Source organism: Aulonocara sp. 'chitande type north' Nkhata Bay, linkage group LG19 (assembly GCF_057382095.1).
Source record: "Aulonocara sp. 'chitande type north' Nkhata Bay isolate Kocher_YH1m ecotype deep benthic linkage group LG19, A_spYH_male_GT1.1, whole genome shotgun sequence".
Classification (NCBI taxonomy): domain Eukaryota; kingdom Metazoa; phylum Chordata; class Actinopteri; order Cichliformes; family Cichlidae; genus Aulonocara; species Aulonocara sp. 'chitande type north' Nkhata Bay.
In genome coordinates, this window is record NC_141362.1 from 30,584,994 (window position 1) to 30,593,714 (window position 8,721).

Here is an 8,721-nt window from a genome sequence, read left to right on the forward strand (position 1 = left end):
CATTTGGCAGAAAAGAGGTGAATCAGAAGAATTTCTGCTGAAAAGAGGCAAAAAGATGAGCTGAAAAGAGGTGTAGAAGCAGAAGTACTTGCTGAAGATGGCTGTATGTGTAATGACACACTGGAGAGCAGTGACACACAAGAAAGCAGAGCGCATGCAAGCAGGGAACATGTGTAGCAACTGTCACAGGTAGGATTCAAACCTCTGCCACCGGGTCTCACGGCAGATGCCCTACCCTCTGAGCCAAATGAGTTCTGGTCACAAGCAAAGATATGATGAGAGGGACAATGTGCACTGTGGAGCAGAAGCTCAAATTAGCAGAAAAGAGGTGAAGAGGAAGAACTTTGTTGTGAAATGAGGTAAAGAAACTGAAATTTGTGCTTAAAACAAGTGAAAAAGCTGAACTCTGAAATCCTGCTAAAACAGCAGAAGAGGCTGACATTTTTCAGCTACTCATTGAGCCAAACTGGTTCTCACGTAACTGAAAAAAGGTGGAAAAGCTTACAATTCTAATGAAAACAGCAGAAGAGGCTGAGATTTGTGCTGATAAGAGGTGAAAATGCTGAACCAATCAGAGGTACTGCTTCTGTCTGCTTCATCAGGCTGTGTACTTGTATGTATTTCTGCCATAGACTGTTAACAAGAATGTGAGGTCCATATTAGAAAAGCTGCTAAAATCATAAAACTTTGCAGAATTGTAATAAATTATCAATATGAATTACCGGTCTGTGATAGTGTATAAATTTGTACTCAAAAACTAGGTGGGATAGAAGCATAATTCTTGCACTGGGTGAATCAGCGGACTTTGGTGTACTTTGACTACGATTTACATAGCTCTTTGTATCTCCGTCGCGGAGACATGACGAGAGAAGAAATGGCTTAATTTTCGGAGTTTGAAAAATGAGAGGAGGACAGATTTCCACCCCTCAAACATGTTTTTGCAGAAACACTGTAATTCCGCTTAAATAGTATGAAATAGCAGTAATACTATGATTTGGCAGAAATACTACTTTTTAGCACAAATACTATTGTACAGAATGGTGTACGTCAGTTTAATGCTGGGTGGTGCTGCAATAGTAACTATCCTCGGTCAGAAGGAGAGGCTGACATCCAGGGATTAGATTACCACAGGTGGAGTTTATTGGCGGTCAGATGGATGGTACAGGGAGGCATGGCATACAGTAGGAGGATGTGGAGAGGTGATATGGTGTGGTTTCTATGATTAAGAACACTGGCAACAAATTCCTCCACTACAAATCAGTCTGATACCACTTCTTACAGGGTTCACGTTTACTAAGGCACTACCCAAAAGGCGCCACAAGAGGGCACTCCAACACAAGAGATGACCTATTTACACTGTAAACACCCCCTACTTAGCCACTACATACTACAGTGATATTACAGTATACAAATTCACACAAATACTATGATTTGGCAGAAATACTATGACTTAGTAGTAATACTATAACATAACAGTTCAATGTTCTTGCACAAATACCACAATATGGCAGAAATACTATGTTTTAGCATAAATACTGTGATTTGGTATAAATACTACGATTTGGCACACATACTATATTCCGCAGATACACTATAACATAACAGATATTCTACGACTTAGTAGTAATACTATAACATAACAGAATTATTAATTGGGCACAAATACCACAATTTGGCAAAAATACTATGATTGGGTACAAATACTATGATTTGGCAATAATACTGCATTTTAACACAACTACTGAGATTTGATTGAAATACTATGATTTTGAAGAAATACTATTACTCCATACAAATACGATGCTTTGGGACAAATACTATGTTTGGGTTCCAATACTATGATGTGCAACAAATACTATGATTTGGCACAAGTACTATGATTTAGTACAAATACTATGATTTGGCAGAAATACTATGCCTTAGTAGTAATACTATAACATAAGAGATATACTATGGTTTTGCAGACAAACCAAGTTTTCTGCACAAATACCATGATTTGGAACAAATGCTATGATTTAGCAGAAATACTAAGATTGGGTACAAATACTATGATTTGGCAATAATACTGCGTTTTAACAACAACTACTGAGATTTGATTGAAATACTATGACTCCATACAAACACGATGCTTTGGCACAAATACTATGATTTGGCAGAAATACTATGACTTAGTAGTAATACTATAACATAACACATTTCCTAAAAAAAACTATGAAATTGCAGTAATTCTATGACTTGGCAGAGATACTACGTTTTAGTACAAATACTATAACAACGCAGAAATACTATGACTTAGTAGTAATACTATAACATAACAGTTCAATGTTCTTGCACAAATGCCACAATATGGCAGAAATACTATGTTTTAGCACAAATACTGTGATTTGGTATAAATACTACGATTTGGCACAAATACTATATTCCGCAGATACACTATAACATAACAGATATTCTACAACTTAGTAGTAATACTATAACATAACAGAATTATTAATTGGGCACAAATACCACAATTTGGCAAAAATACTATGATTTGGCACAAATACAATGACATGGCAAAAATACTATGATTGGGTACAAATACTATGATTTGGCAATAATACTGCATTTTAACACAACTACTGAGATTTGATTGAAATACTATGATTTTGAAGAAATACTATTACTCCATACAAATACGATGCTTTGGGACAAATACTATGTTTTGGTTCCAATACTATGATGTGCAACAAATACTATGATTTGGCACAAGTACTATGATTTAGTACAAATACTATGATTTGGCAGAAATACTATGCCTTAGTAGTAATACTATAACATAAGGGATATACTATGGTTTTGCAGACATACTATGTTTTTGCACAAATACCATGATTTGGCACAAATGCTATGATTTACTAGAAATACTATGAATGGGTACAAATACTATGATTTTGCAATAATACTGCGTTTTAACAACAACTACTGAGATTTGATTGAAATACTATGATTTAGAAGAAATACTATGACTCCATACAAATACGATGCTTTGGCACAAATACTATGATTTGGCACAAGTACTATCATTTAGTACAAATAATGTGATTGGGCAGAAGTACTATGTTTCAGTACAAATACTATGATTTGGCAGGAATACTCTGATTTAGCAGAAATACTATGTTTTAACATAAATACTATCTTTTGGCAGAAATTCCTGCTAAAAAGGACTATTTCTGCTTTTTAGCAGAAATACTGTAATTTGGCATAAATACTATAATTTGGTATAAATACTGTGATTTGGCACATATAATATATTCAGCACATATACTATAACATAACAGAAATATTATGATTTGGCCCCAAAACCATGATTTTGCACAAATACCATGATTTGGCAAATATACTATGATTTTTCAAAAAATACTATGATTTAGCAGAAGTACTAAGATGTAGTAGAAGTACTTTGCTTTAGCAGAAATACTATGATTGAGGAGTAATACCTAAACATAGGAGAAATATTGATACACAGACACACATACACAGACAGTAAAGGGAACAGGAGCTGTTGAGAGTCTGGGCTTGGTATATGTAGGTCAGTTAAATTAGCTGCACCTGCTGTAGTCAGCCCTTACACACGCAGACACAGAGAGAGGTGTGAGTTTTCTTCAGTGTATTTCTGACATTCAGGATTCCCCTCGAACAAATGGCCATAATTTCCTAACCGTAGAGGCTAGAACGGTCATTCAGACATTGTTTTGTTCAGAAGAGATGGGGGAATCTTCAGGTCTTCATAATTCAGAGATAAAATATAAATTATTAAAGATATATGACTTGTAATACACTGTAACTGAGTAGAGGCGAAGCAAAAACTGCCTTGACTTGCTCTCAAACAACCTTTGGTAACTCTAAATCTATATGGAGCATCAAAATCATTCTTTCACCGTAAGAAACAGCAGGCTTTGGTGAACAGTCATGGAAATTTTCAGGGCTCTGTGGAAATCCATCAAAAAGATATGATGAGAGAAAAAAGTGACTCATTTCCAGAATTTGAAATCTGATGAAATCTGAGCGAGGGACAAATTTCCTACCCTCAAACAAGTCTAACTCATCTCAGAACGGTAATAGGTGAGAAAATAATTCTTGAATTGTGAGCATCAGGAGTGTCTGAAGATATACCGGGACAAGCCTCATGTCTTAACTTCGCTTCGTTAAGAAGATATGACAATTTGAAAATGCCTCTCATTAGAGAAAACCAGCGGTGATTTTGAACAAACTCTCCATTGAGTTTATATGGAGAGTTTTCTGACTTTGTGTTACTCTGAGGAGATTTGCAAAATAACTATGAGTCCCACAACAATGATAGGGACATTTTCTGAAAGCCAGCAAAAATACCTACGTTTTGGTGTATAATCTGTGGGGCTTGAGTGGAAATTGAGCGAGTAGCAAGAAGTTGTTTGGACATGAAGAGAAAATTCAAACAGTTTCACTGTCCCCTCTGAGTTAATTGCATAGCAACCATAGCAACGCATGTATTTTCTGAAAAATCACAATTTTGCAACTGAAGACTTAAAGAGAGATAAGTAGAAGATCTGAAAAAGCTGAATCATACAGGAATAGCCCAATCATTTGAGAACGTTTTAAAGTTTGAATGGAGTTTCTAGGTGAAAGTATGAGGCAGTAGTTAAGTTTCAAAGACAAGAAAGTTTTAGCAGAATTGTGGAAGTTTCCCATTCATTTCAATGGGACAAATTAAAGGAAAAAAGTGTAATATTTTAAAAAGTATAATAGTAATAAACACCAAAAGTCATAGCCGGCATAAGCAGAAAGAGCAGAACAGTTTAGAGTTTGAACGGTGAAAATAGCACAAAAATTGTGGAAGTAGATCCACGGTGAAAAGTGTACGGAAACACCCGGAATAATAAAGAATAAAGAGAAACAGGAACTCAATAGTGTGGATGCCTATTAAGGCATCCACACAATAATATACCATTGCGGAGGTATGCAAAGGTGCCAAAACGCTGATGGAAAAAACACAGCTTTTTCCCACCGTACCAAAATCTCAGGCACCATCGATGAGTTGGTGGTCCTCGGGAGTATCGGTGGGGATGAAGAAGATGCCGTCAGTGAGTCGTGAACTATTCCCTGGATGCCAAAGCTTCTGGTAGCCAGGTGAATGCGATCTGCTTCTTCTGCGAGTTAGCGGTAATCCTTCGCGGCCAGCAGCAACTGTCAGAGGAAGAGGTGAGTGAAGACAAATCCGCTGTCATCCGATCCTAGCAATCACAGCATGCTCTCCATGAGCTCGAGAGCGATACCATCACCCAGGCCTGAGAAAGAGGAGTTTCTCGGCCCACTCTGCATTGGAGAGGGAGTAGCGCCACAGCAGCAGTGCCTTGAGAACGGTGTATTTCCCTTGGGAGGGGGGATTTGGGAGGAGGGTCATCACACAGCGGGTGGACAGCGGATCCAGCGAGGCCACCACATGATGGTATTTCGACACGACGACACGTCGGCTGAAACACCACGAAGAACAAACTGGGCTTTGACATGCACAAACCACGAAGGAGGGTCGTGAAGCCAAAAATCCAGCAGCTTAATCGCCGCAGCAAAAATTAAAACGTACAGCTCTGTTAGCACTTCTGACATAAATGAAGAGAGAAAACTCAACAGCAGTGGTGTTTGTAGGGCTACTGAATTTGGGCTAGCTAGTATATAATAATGTGCTACAAGGTGGCTAGCTACACAGCTATGGTTAGCACCCCTTTTTGGGGGGCTTGTTCAGATGAAATAGAACAAGATAGAAGCATCAAAGCATGTTGAAAACACAACAGCCCTGATAAACGCAGAGTAGTTTGTTCATATGTCATCACATAAGACCGGATGTTTTATTGCAGTACAGTTGTTATTATTATCACTTGTTCCATCCTGTTTATGACAGTTAAAATAAATAACATTCATATAATAAATAAAATTGTCTCGTGTAAACTGTATGTGGTGCTAAATAGGCCTATACTACTGTACTTTAATGCCGGTCACAAGGGTGGTGCTTCAAGAGCCATATATTCTATGAGGTGGTACTCATTGTGAAAAGTTTGAGAATCACATGCTCTAGTACCTTCTTGGCCTCCTCTTCATTTTCGATCACATCACATCTGTGTGTGTGTCTTTAATGTAAAATATCTAATATCAAACTAAACTTTGGAACAAACACCAATGCTGATCAAAAATCACCACATTTGTATGTTTCCATGAATACCCTCAAAATACATTTCCAACATGTAAAATCCCCTTGTCCCCTAATATAGTTGCTCAGCGTTCATTTTTTTGGTGATCGGACTGTGAAATTCTACAGAAAAGGGAAACTGAAGTTGTATTTTTGTCACGTAGACTGTCATAGTAACAGTTAATCCCAAGAACTCCAACGACTACCAGCAGAATACCATTCATAAAGTGTTGATTTACACTTTTTACATGCCAATATATGATAATTATCTTAAATCTTACTTTAAAACTATCATCATCAAGGCTTATAAGTAATAAAATGATTTAGAACACACCATTTTATAACCTCAAAATATTTTGCAGTTGTTGGAGATGACAGGAAAAACACTTTCAGTTTGAGTCCTTGTTCAGTCCTCTGTGGGATTTCCATTATAATATTGTTAGTTCTGCTAGAGCCACTCGCCGAGCTGGGGAACCACTGCATCTAGTGCTCCGATTACCACTGGGACCACTGTTACCTTCACCCTCCACATCCACTCAAGCTCTTCTCTGAGCCCTTGGTACTCCTCAAGCTTCTTGTGTTCCTTCTTCCTGATGTTGCTGTCTTTTGGTATCACTACGTGTATCACTATGGCCATGCTTGTTTACCACTACTATGTCTGGTTGTTAGCTATCGCCATTCGGTCCATCTGTATCTGGAAGTCCCACAGGATCTTAGCTTTGTCATTCTCGACCACCATAGGGGGCGTCTAAAATTTTGACCTTGGGACTTCCAGGACGTACTGGGCACAGATGTTTCAGATTACTACGCCGGCCACCTTGATATGGCTTTCCATGTATGCCCTTCCTGCTAGCACCCTGCTGTTTGTGTGCTGGATTGTCTCAGGGGCATCTTTACTGGGGCTACTGCGGTCAGTTGGGTCTTCACCTAGCACGCCATGGCTGACTGATCTCGATAGGGACAGTGTCATAGGGCAACTCCAAGGTGGTGTCCCAAAAAAACAACTTGCAGCAGTATTGGGAGTGAGCTCTTTTGTACCATCTCCAAATTAAAGACCGAGTTAAATGACATGTGAGAGACAGCTTGAGAAGTTTCAGTCCACACATTAGTTTTTTCATAGCTGAATGAAATTATTTCAAGTGGATGTTTGTGTCGAGCATGATCATCCCCATAAAGAATTTAAATTGTCTAGTAAGAAACTGTAAAGTAACATTGACTCATCACTGAAGACTACAGGAGCTATGAATAGAAAAATATTATTTTAATTTCAAAGGTTTACAGTTGTATACAAGATGTTTCCTGTTGGGTCTGTGTTTCCACAAGCCCCGCTGGTTTAGAAACTTATTCTCGTTAACAACAAAAACAAGACGAACATCTTTTACTTGCTAAGCAAGGGAGACCCAGCCGGTGTCTCAGAAAGCACTCTGAATCCTACCGTAGACTGACCCCAACGACGGCCTCCGCTTGCTGCCTTTTATTGGGAAAACAGTTCACACAATACACATCACAGCAAAAGCACCTCCCACCGTGAACCCCCAAATGGTTCTAAGACAAGGCACTATGTGTGTGTATGTATAAACATCGGTATGCATGTGCAAGAACGTGTGTGTGTGTGTCATGTGAGAATATGTGTTTCTGTGTGCGTGACTTCCAACTGTTTCTAACAACATCCTTAGTCATAAAATGGTAATCTCCCCCACACCCAATATATGGTTCAATTCCTGTATTGGTTCACCATGCACAACACAGTGAAGCCACAAAAGGGCAGGAAGCTTACCACACAAGAAACAGAATCTTCACAAGGGATGTGTCTACAATAATCCTCCCCCAGCACAGAGTAGCTGGAGAGGTGGTCAGAGACAAAGGAATGTCTTGATCCTATAGACTGAACTAACACCTTACAGATTTAAGAAACACAATGACAACATTCAATAATTAGACTTAACATTTCCAACCAGCTCATTTAAGATTCTGAAAATCTGAACTGCAGTACGATCACATTAGCCACATCAAACTCCTCTTTTGTTGTGCTTTTTATCCTGTGACTCATTTGTTCAGTCGTAACCATCTTCTGGCTTTTTTATCTCAACCAAAGAGATGTAAATGCCACAAAAGTGCACATAACTTTTGTAAGCTGAAGCAGAATTTCATAATGATTTGTGCACATTATTGATTGGTACATGTGGGTGGTCTCCTCATTACCACCATTCATTTGCCCATTCATGTCTCACTGTGTCTTGTGCTAAACTTGTCGTGGACCTACCTAGAGATGGAAAGCTTAGCACCATAACTAGAAAGAATGTTCAAACGAGCCACTACTGGTGCTGAAAATTTGGTAAAAAGCATCCCTGTGATGACAGTTAATGACTGAAATGCAGACTTCATTCATGGAACTGAAGAAGTTTAAATAAACATGAGTTTGAACTATTTTGGTAAAGAGAATATTTCATACATCCCTCACCTTTGTCACAATTATGCTGCCTTAGCACACTCAGAAATTAGTTTTTGAATGTGAAATA